The sequence below is a fragment of the Leptonychotes weddellii genome, chromosome 7 (assembly GCF_054177405.1).
Source record: "Leptonychotes weddellii isolate Sample4059 chromosome 7, ASM5417740v2, whole genome shotgun sequence".
Lineage (NCBI taxonomy): Eukaryota > Metazoa > Chordata > Mammalia > Carnivora > Phocidae > Leptonychotes > Leptonychotes weddellii.
Genome location: NC_138375.1, coordinates 65,734,789 through 65,745,515, shown reverse-complemented (window position 1 = coordinate 65,745,515; position 10,727 = coordinate 65,734,789). Strand labels below are relative to the sequence as shown.

At 33.7% G+C, this 10,727-nt stretch overlaps 1 long non-coding RNA gene across 1 annotated transcript in view; it reads right to left on the bottom strand.

Moving 5' to 3' along the window:
• Positions 1–9,575, bottom strand: part of LOC115939861 (uncharacterized) — a 27,277-nt gene extending 17,702 nt beyond the window's left edge. Inside the window, exon 1 of the long non-coding RNA XR_004074636.2 lies at positions 9,345–9,575. This is a non-coding gene — a long non-coding RNA (uncharacterized LOC115939861). The remainder of the gene's footprint in view (positions 1–9,344) is intronic.
• Positions 9,576–10,727: the final 1,152 nt, after the last annotated feature.

Genomic DNA, 10,727 nt, shown 5'->3' with positions numbered 1-10,727 from the left:
TGATGGACATCTTGGCTCTTTCCATAGTTTAGCTATTGTGGACATTGCTGCTATAAACATTGGGGTGCATGTACCCCTTCAGATCACTACATTTGTATCTTTGGGGTAAGTACCCAGTAGTGCAATTGCTGGGTCGCAGGGTATAAGCTGATAACTTTAAACTGAACACAAACTAAAGCTCTGTATTTGTACTCCCCACCACACACACTCATTTTATCACGCACAAACACCAAAATAAAATAAAAATAATACCAAACACCAAAATAAAAAAATACAATTTATGTATTTTTTTTCCTTGTGTTCATGCACAGATTATTTTATAGTTATTTTTGCTACTTTCATCTTTTAACATTTATATTAGATTTATAAGTGATATACCTGGCTCCATTATATTATTCTGAATTTAACTATATATTTACCTTTAACTACATATTTAATGATTTATTCTGAATTTAACTATATATTTATCCCCTTGCATATTTTTCTTTTACTAATGAGTACTCTTTCATTTCATCTTGAAGAAATGCCTCTAATCCTTCTTATAAAGCTAGTCTAATGGTGATGAACTCTTTCAGTTTTTACTGATCTGGAAAACTGAGGCTTTCCTACCTGTTTCAATATATTTTCTTATTCAAACAATGTGTAGGAGGCACTTAAACTTATGGATTTATTTCAGAGATAATTTCCCTATGTACAGCTGTACATATAGTGTGTTCGTGAAAAAAGGGGAGTTCAGGAACCTGCTATGTTACCATCTTCCAAAAATCCCTCTTTTGGGGCACCTGGCTGGCTCAGTAGAGCATGTGACTCTTGATCTCAGGGTGGTGAGTTTGAGCCCCACACTGGACATATAGATTACCTTAAACAATAAAAAATAAAAAACATATTTTAAAAATTTCCTCTTTCAAAAGATTTTAATTTTTTTTTTAGATTTTATTTATTTATTTATTTCAGAGAGAGAGCACGAGAGGGGGGAGGGGCAGAGGGAGAAGAAGGAGCAGACTCTGCTGAGCAAGGAGCCTGCTGCTGGGCTGGATCCCAGGACTCTGGGATCATTATCTGAGCCAAAGGCAGACGCTTAACTAAATGAGCTACCCAGGCACCCCTCAAAAGGCTTTAAATCAGCCATAAAGGAAAGGCATTTTAAGTAGAAATTATGACAATTAGACAGATAGCAGACTATCAATTACAATAATAGATTATAATAAAAACAGAATAATAACACCGGGAAAAGCTCTTGCAAATGCGGAGAATATAATCATCCATAATTTTATATCTATTTAATTTTTATTTAAGAATGAAAAGTTAAACAAAAAAATTAAGACAAATGTTGATTAAGTTTACTACTTATTAACCCTCACTAATAAATGTTTAAAAAATTTGCTTCAAGAAATATAAAATAAGCTAATAAAAAAAGAAGGGATAATGAGCAAAGGAACTGGTAAGTGTGTATGCAATCTAAACATATTCAATATAAAATAGCAATAACATGTATGACAGAAAACAATTCTTAGTTTTGAGAAGTTCTAAAGTTCTAAGGGCCCATATACTTCTTAAGGATGGTAGAACTAGTGCTGAATGTGTCTATATGTGTACACATACATATATATATGTTAATATATAGATGTGTTATGCATAAATACTTATAAATAAAAAGAGTGTACAGTTTTAAAACCAAAAGAAAGGGGAAAAGAGAAAAATCTATTAAATCCAAAGAAGGCAACAAAAGACATAAAGACGCTACAAAATATGATTTTAGCAAAAAGTCAAAAGCTATTTATAATTGTGATACCTGTAAATGGTATAAATTTTCTAGTTAAATACAGAACTCATAGGAGTAAATAAAAAGAAACGGAAACCAACCTTGTGCCTTTTATAAAAATAAATTACAATGTCAAAGAGTGATTGGAATTAAAAAGACAAAAGACAATTATACTAATCAAATAGCAATGAAAACAAATGGTACAATCAGGTTATCTATTAGACCAAATTTTCAAGCAGAGAGTCATCATGTTGTAATAAAATATAATTTGGGATATGTATTGCATATTTTAGCATCATCTCCCTCAATCTTTTGACAAAAATAAATAACAAATATTATAGTCTTAAAACAATGAAGAATGAACAGAATTCAATATCAACAAATTATCCATCAAACCTATTATTCATATTAAAAACTGGCTACATTTTAAGCCTTAAAGCAAGACTTAGCAATTTTCAAAGACAGACCACATTTTGTGATCAAAATACCATTAAGTTAAATAAATAGAACAAGATTACTATGAAAAGTTCAAAAAACTAAAAATCTAGTAAATTAATAGAATACTTTAATTTATGCCTCAAAGAAAAACCATAAAATAATTAGGAAATTTAGCACCTATTTTATTTTTATGAGAAAGAAGAAAGTAGAAAAAGAATAGACCTGAGATTTCCAAACTGAGTAAACTGTATCCTCTAAAAATCCATCAGTAAACAATAGTGACAAATAAATAATTAAAATATTTATTTAAAAATCAAAAATAAAAAGACATGGTTGAGTGTTTTCATTACTGCTTTTCAATATTTTATTTGAGGCCTTAAGTAAGGCAAATTGTAAGAAAAAAAAAGTATAGCTATTGAAAGAAAAACTCTCATTACTTACAGATATTTTTATTCTCATAGAAAATTAAATTCTACAGACAATTATTTGAATTTATTAGGTCAATGTGCAGTAAATCATGACTTCATTATACAAAAAGAATTATTTTTCCACATGGCAGAAGCAAAAATAGAGGCAACGTAACTGAAGAAAAATCACATTTTAAAAAAATAAAAATATTAGGTTGTTGATGACTACATTTAACAAAGCTGTGTAAAAATATTTGTGGAGAATATATGATTTTATGGAAAGACATTACAGAAAACCAAGAAGAAGAAAGAGGAAAAAGAGGAGGAAGAAGATAGGGAAGGAGGAGCGTGTACCATGTAATGGATGGGAACACTACCATACACATACCACTTCCCTCCAAATTCACCGATAAAATTAGTGTAATTCCATTTATAATACCAACTGGTTATACTCATGAAACTTGAAAAGCTCATGCTAAAAAATATGTGGAATGGACAAGAACCAAAATTTTTGGAGAAAGAAATGATTTGCTACATCAAGAATAATAATAATGATCCTTATGTTTATATAGTACTTTCTAGCTGCCAACATTATTTTTAAAATGTTAACATTTAAAATATTATTAATTCCCACAAGAATTATATAAGTAATATAACCCCCATCTTGTAGATGAGGAAACAGAGTCACACAGAGGACAGAGAATTTGTCCATTTTCACACAGCGGTGGAGACTGAATTTAAACCTGGACTTTTTGGTTACATAGTCTTGTTCATAATTATTACCTTAGTTAGTGTCAAAATATTACTGAATTTGAGTTACTGGAAAGTGTTATATTACACTGGGATAAACAAAGATTTATTTATTTATTTATTTGAAAGAGAGAGAGAGAAAGCACACCAGTGGGCAGAGGGGCAGAGGCAGAGGGAGAAGCAGGCTTCCCGCTGAGCAGGGAGCCCAATGCGGGGCTCGATCCCAGGACCCTGGGATCATGACCTGAGCCAAAGGCAGACACTCAACCGACTGAGCCACCCAGGCGCCCCAAACAAAGATGTTAATTGATCAGAATAGAAAGCCTGGAATTTGAATAAAAAATGTATGAGTGTTTATTGTGTAGCAAAGATGGTTTCAAGTAATTAGGATTAGAGCAAAGTTTGAACAATTTGATAAAGCGTGCTTAGTTTACTATATACACGCAAAATTAAATTCCTTAGACAATTCAAAATTGGTTGCAGGTAAATTCAAGGCTGAAATATATAAGGCAAAATTTAAAACTTATGTATAATTTTTAAAATTTTGGTTTGAAAAGGATTATTTATTTATTTATTTACTTACTTACTTACTACTTATTTGTCAGAGAGAGAGAAAGAGAGCCTGCACAAGCAGGGGGAGTGGCAGGCAGAGGGAGAAGCAGGCTCCCTGCTGAGCAAGAAGCCTGATGTGGGACTTGATCCCAGGAGCTTGGGATCATGACCTGAGCCAAAGGCAGGTACACTTAACTGACTGAACCACCCAGGTGTCCCTGAAAAGGATTTTTAAATTAGACTCAAAAACATATAGGAAAAGACTGATAATTATAACATGTTAAAATGAAAAACATCTGTTTTTCTATAGCTAACAAAAAAGGAGAAACAAGTAACAAACTAGAAAATATTTGCTACATACATGGAAAGTTTTGGTATTCAGAGTATCTTCTTTACAAACCACAAATGAATGATTATTATTATAATTATTTTTATATAATAAAATTATAATTTTTACCTTTTATTTTATATTTACATATACCTTATAATTTAATGTTTTATATTTACATGCTATTACTTAAAAATAGTAAAACATATTATATTATTAAAATTATAATATATAAAATATAAAGTATATGCTTAAAAGATATACCTGCATATGTGCTGAAGTAGACATGTATAGTAATATGACAATATCATTTACAAAACTGAAAAAATTGGAAACAAACCAAATATCCATTGCTGGAAGAATTTATAATGGAAATGTGGTATAAAGGTATTAAAAAATGCTAATTAATGAAAATTTTGAACTTGATTACACTATCAACACAGATAAATTTCATAAATGAATCAACTAAAAATTATACAAAACTATTATAATGTATTTAATTTTAAATCTATAATACAGGGGGGCCTGGGTGGCTCAGTAGGTGAAGCATTTGATTCTTGGTTTTGACTCAGGTGGTGATCTCAGGGTGATGAGATCAAACCCCACACTGGGCTCCACGCTCAGCATAGAGTCCATGGGATTCTTTCCTTTTTCTTCTCCCCCCAACGCCACCTTTCACCCCGCTTGCTCTCACTATCTCTTTCTCTCCATATATGAAATAAATAAAATCTTTATAATACAAAAATATAAAATGTTTATGGATACATACATATGTATTAAAAGTTTGAGAATACATGTGGAAATGTAAAATTAATGATAATAGACTCTGTAGGGATGAATAATGTGGAAAGAAAATGGGATAGGGAGTATTAAAGGAGCTTCAATATGTTGTGTGCTTTATATCTGAAGCTGGTTTGTAAACCATGGTAGTGTATAATGTAGTCTGGCATTTTGTTTGAGAAATTAATGATAATATAAAATAGTAGAACATGCTTTTTCATTAAAAGTTCACTAATGGTTATCAATTTAGGAAGAAAGAAGATATTAAAAAATCAAAAATGATAGAATTTATTTATGTTACAATAAAACCCTTCAGTGTGTCTAGTAAGAGGACTACAAGCTTTTTATCTGTCTTCTGCAATCTCACTGCTGTCAAACAGACTGTAGTGATGATAGCAACTGAGTACTGCTCAATATCTGACCCATAATTGGGATGATTTTGAGATAAAAGGTAATACCATGAAGACTGATGAATCACAGACCTGTACCTCTGAAACAAATAATATATTATATGTTAAAAAAAAAAAAAAGTAGGAAGGGAAAATGAAGGGGGGAATCGGAGGGGGAGACGAACCATGAGAGACTATGGACTCTGAGAAACAAACTGAGGGTTTTAGAGGGGAGTGGGGTGGAGGGGATGGATTAGCCCGGTGATGGGTATTAAGGAGGGCATGTATTGAATGGAGTACTGGGTGTTATACGCAAACAATGAATCATGGAACACTACATCAAAAACAAATGATGTAATGTATCGTGACTAACATAACATAATAAAATAAAATTTAAAAAAGAAGGTAACACCATGGTGATTTTTTATAATTATTGCTTATTCTAATACTTATTAAATAGAAATGAAAATTAAATGACGATGTTTCTTTAGAAGCAACATATTTCCAACTAAACTTTTACTGTTAACTCTGGGTTCATCCAATACTCAATTTAACAGCGTTATCTACTATTTATACAAAGAATCAAGAGATAATCTTTAACCGTTGTATGCTCTACAATGGGTGGTATCTTTGTGCAGTTCTTTTTATTTATGGAGAAAATGGAATATTATGCACTTGTCTTTAGGAAGGCTAAATCTCATTCAGATCAAATGACTTAGAAAATATTACTATCACAAAGGAATAAAGTATATTTGCCTAAAGTATTTTTGTTTTTATGTGCCCAAGCTGCCATTTTAATCTCTTGCATCACCACTATCCCCAGCCTAACCCCTCACCCCCTGACACACACAGACACCCATTTGCTTCATTCTTTGGCACCTACCTGCAGTTTCTATCCAAGATCCTAAACCATCCTTCTATAATTTCCTATTCCACAAAAATGCATAACCAATTCCCAAGTCCATCATCTCCATGTCTTTGAGGACCACACCCTCCAATAATTCTAACATCTTAAGTACCACAATCTTTTAATTAATCTATTATTTTTACTACATGTTTTATAAGCTTATTGGGAACTTCTGACTACTGCTGACCACAATTTTTTTTTAGTCTTTCCATCTCTTCACAGTCAAATTTTAAAAATAAATTCTACATACTTATCTCCCACTTATTCTCTCTTATTCTACAACACCCTTCCTATGAAACTTAAATCCTACCATTTTACTAAAACTGTTCTCATGAATATCATAGTCAACATCATGTCACCAAACCCAAGGAATGCTTTCAATCCATATCTTCCTTGAATATTCAAACTTATTAAGCATAAGCATCTTTATATAAATTTATACCCTGTAACAATTTCAATGGCATCCTACATTTTTATATATCAACTTATCAAAACATAATTTCCTTATTTTTGTTTTCATTCTGTCCACTAACCCTCATTATCTTCAGTTTTATACAATTTTCCAGGTAGCTCACATTAACTTCTATAATGTTGGATAAATTTTGGCTGATACTGCTTACCATTTCTTCTTTCTTGAGTTCTTTCTTGGTTTCTGTGACACTATAGTTTCCTGATTTTTCTCCTACACCTATGGGTTTTCCTTCTCTGTCTCCTTAAAGACTCCTCCTCTTATGCTTAACTATACATGGTGAAATTCGTTAGAACTTTACCCCAAATCATTTCTCCTCAGGCTAATCTACTTAGATGACATTATCCACCCTAACAGTTTTGATTATGAACAATATGCTAAGGGCGCCAACACTTATATATCATTAATCTGAACCTCTCTTTTGACACATCTCATTATGATGGCTTAGATGAATATTTACTCATTATTTCAAAAAGATTTGTATCTTTTTCCAAACCCACTCCTCCTCTACTATAGAGTCTGGTGAAAATATAATGGTACAAAACCTCAAAAGAATGTTGTCTATATTTTTTAAAAAATCTTAAAATGTTTAAAATTTTTGACTGAATAATGCATGTCTAGGAATTTTTCTTAAAGCAATAATCATATAATTTTTATACATACTGTTCATATATTTTTAAATATTTGTCATATTTTATATAATTGTCATATATATTCATACATTTTTAAACATTTGTCATATATTTTATATATTTGTCACATATTTTATGTATGCGTCATTTTATATATTTGTCATTAAGATATATTATCTTATATAGGTCATGGACAAATACATAAAAAATTATAGTTCTAGTATGTGAAAAGTTGCAGACATCCTAGTCTTCATGAATAGGGATTGGTAGAGCAATTTTGGTATATAAAGACTAAAAAATAGTAAAAAATAGTTTAAAAAACCCAAAATATTAATGAATGTATAATGTATATAATGTATTACTAATCAAAAAAGTAGTGTTCGAATATAGAACATTCATCATAAGAACATGAGAACAATCCTTTTTTTAACGAACATAGGACAATTAGTCATTTTCTTTTATTATAAAGCTATCTATTTTGGTGAAAAAATGTTGGACCTCAACTGATCATTCAATTTAAAAAAGTCAAGGAGAAGTTAATGAGTTTTTACTTGTGAATTATTTTTCCAGTTTTTCTCTAGTTTGAAAGATGAACAATAGAGAGTCTCATTCCTGTCCATCAAGGAGCCAACACTGAAGCTGCAGTTTGTTTGTAACATGAATGTAGACCTGACTTCAAAAGACTTTTGAATATGAATATGAATCAAACCTATCCTTAATAGTGAAAGGCAGCCTTCAATGGGGATATTAAAATACTGCTTTATTACATAAATGTAATTATAAAACTAAAGATGACAACCCATTTGTATATATGAGTTAGTTATATTTTTTAAGAAGAATCATTGCTGGCTTCATTAGAATCATTTTGACTGCTACTATATAGAGCCTATATATGGGATTTCTAAATAAAAATTGAATTACTAATACTGACACATTAATATGAGCAGTTTTAAAAGTACTTTCTCATCCTTTGTCCTCTATTAATTTGATGACATTTCTATTCCTGTGGAATGAAGTATAATTTTAAATAATTTGTTTCAATTTCACTCACAAAAAGTCAAAATTATGACATATTAACAGAGGTGATTATAATAAAAATACCATTTTGGTGTGTGTGTGCGTGCTTACCTTTTTTCTTTCTTGAAAGATGACCAAATTCAGAAAACAACAACAAAAAATAAAATATAGCTACTACAGTCACCTATATCCAGAAGTTAAAAATAGTTTTACCTTTACTGCTTGCTATAAATTTATTCAGACTAGAACTGACTGAAGCAGAAATCTGAATCCTACTTTTAAAGCCAGTAAAGGGGAACTAATGTTGAATTTTACCTGTTAAATTAATTAAACAAGGTGACCATTAGACTGATGTGAATCTAATACTGTGGTGGTGTATGTAAGCAAACCAAATTCTGAGCCTGTAAAATGCCTCGAGTTTACGGAACCAAAATGCTAAGGACAACAAATCACAAACAGCTAACTAGGCTTTAAGCTATGGCCAATCAATAATTTCTTTACACTGCTTCTGCCTTTTCTCTATAAAAGTCTCTCCCCTATGGGACACCCGGGTGGCTCAGTTGGTTAAGCTTCTGTCTTTGGCTCAGGTAATGAGCCCAGGCTCCTAGGATCGAGCCTGACCTGGGGCTCCTCGCCCGGCAGGAAACTTGCTTCTCCCTCTCCCTCTGCTTGCCATTCCCCCTGCTTGTGAGCTCTCGCTCGCTCTGATAAACTGCCCCCATCTGTGAAGCACTCTTAATCACTTCCTGTTTCGCGGTACCCAACTCTAATATTTTTGCTAAAAAAAACAAAAAAAACCTCCCTTAAAAGTTTTAATATGGCTCAGTTTCTTTTAGTAGTTCTGGAATCAGAAGAGGGAACCTAGGGGGACCCCCGAGGGCTCCCAGGAGCAACAGCAACAAGGCTTGGGTACCTGAGCAGCCGCTTGAGCACGCCGCTTTCTCAAGGTGGCTGGAGCAGGTGGGGGAGTGTCTGACGGATTCTGGATCCCAGTTCTGTAGCTTTTGCATTATGAGCTTTCAAACTTTGAGAACTGCTTTTGCAGACTGGGTCCAGAAACCACCACAGTCAGATTGGGTCTGACTTGAAAACCGGGCTGGTTTCATAGGGCTGGACAGATCTGACAGAACCGCACCCGTTCCGGGAACTGGTTCCGGGATCAGACTGGGTCCCACATAGAAACCAGACTCCTTCCGGGGTCAGACTGGGTCCGACTTAAATTGGACCTCCTCTACAGTTTCCGGTGAAGGTGAAAACTGTTGGGGCAGTTGACTGGCTGCAAAGCCTGGAGATGGGAACCTGGGAAAATTGACAGAAGCTGGCAAAAGGTAAGAATTCTTAACATGGTCAGCGCTCCCAGACCTCTGTGGGGCCCAGCTAAAGAGGATGATAAAATTTCACGTTGTCTCTTCCTTTCCAAATTAAGATGGGCAGGAAAACAAAAACGAAAACATTAGTTCCTGGTGCTTTCTTTCCCAGGGACAGCTATTGCATGTAGTTTGTCTCGTTTTGTGCTGAGAACTAGGCATGGCAACCATCTGGTTGGGGAATCCCCAGAATATGGCCAGACACAAATGTGGGTAGCACTCCGTTTGCAGCAAGGGTCTTACTGATGCGGGAGAGCTAGGTTCTTGTCTCACGGAGTCAAAGAATGACTCTCGGGGACAACGGAGAGTGAGTAAAGTGATAGAAGTTTATTGTGTAAGGATACAGAAAAAAGCTCTCAGGAGTACGAGGGGTCCCGACACGGTTGCCACTGAGGGCTTTTAGGGATGGTCTTTTATAGAAAGCTAACCTGGGAACTTAAATCTTTTTAACATCTCTATTGATAGCACCATTGAGTAAGGACTAGTGATAACACCTTCAATGGCTTACTTCCTTTTTAGGATCCGGGTAATTCTTGGTTGGTCATTAAGTAGCTGTTATAACAAGACCTCACCTCTGACACCTAGGACAGGATGGTCAGGTTTGTCCCTTATCTCTGGTTTCCTTTCATCTCCCACATTTTGAATTTTGTGAGCCTGATCCCATGGCCCCCTACCTATCTCTCCCTACCTAGCCCTGCCTGTCCCTTATTCATTACCATTCTTTTTCACCTCTCAGGGAAATTGTCCAAGTCTTTCTTTTGGTTACCTTTGGGAGTCCATGTTAAGAATATTTACTGTTTGTCGTGGCTGAAACCTGCAAGACATTCAAAAGGTTTTTGGGTTTTTTGTTTTTTCTTAAAGTAGGTCTATGGTCAGATGTTGGCCAGATTGAAAGCTGATATTCAGAACCTGATGGGAACTTTTAGGCC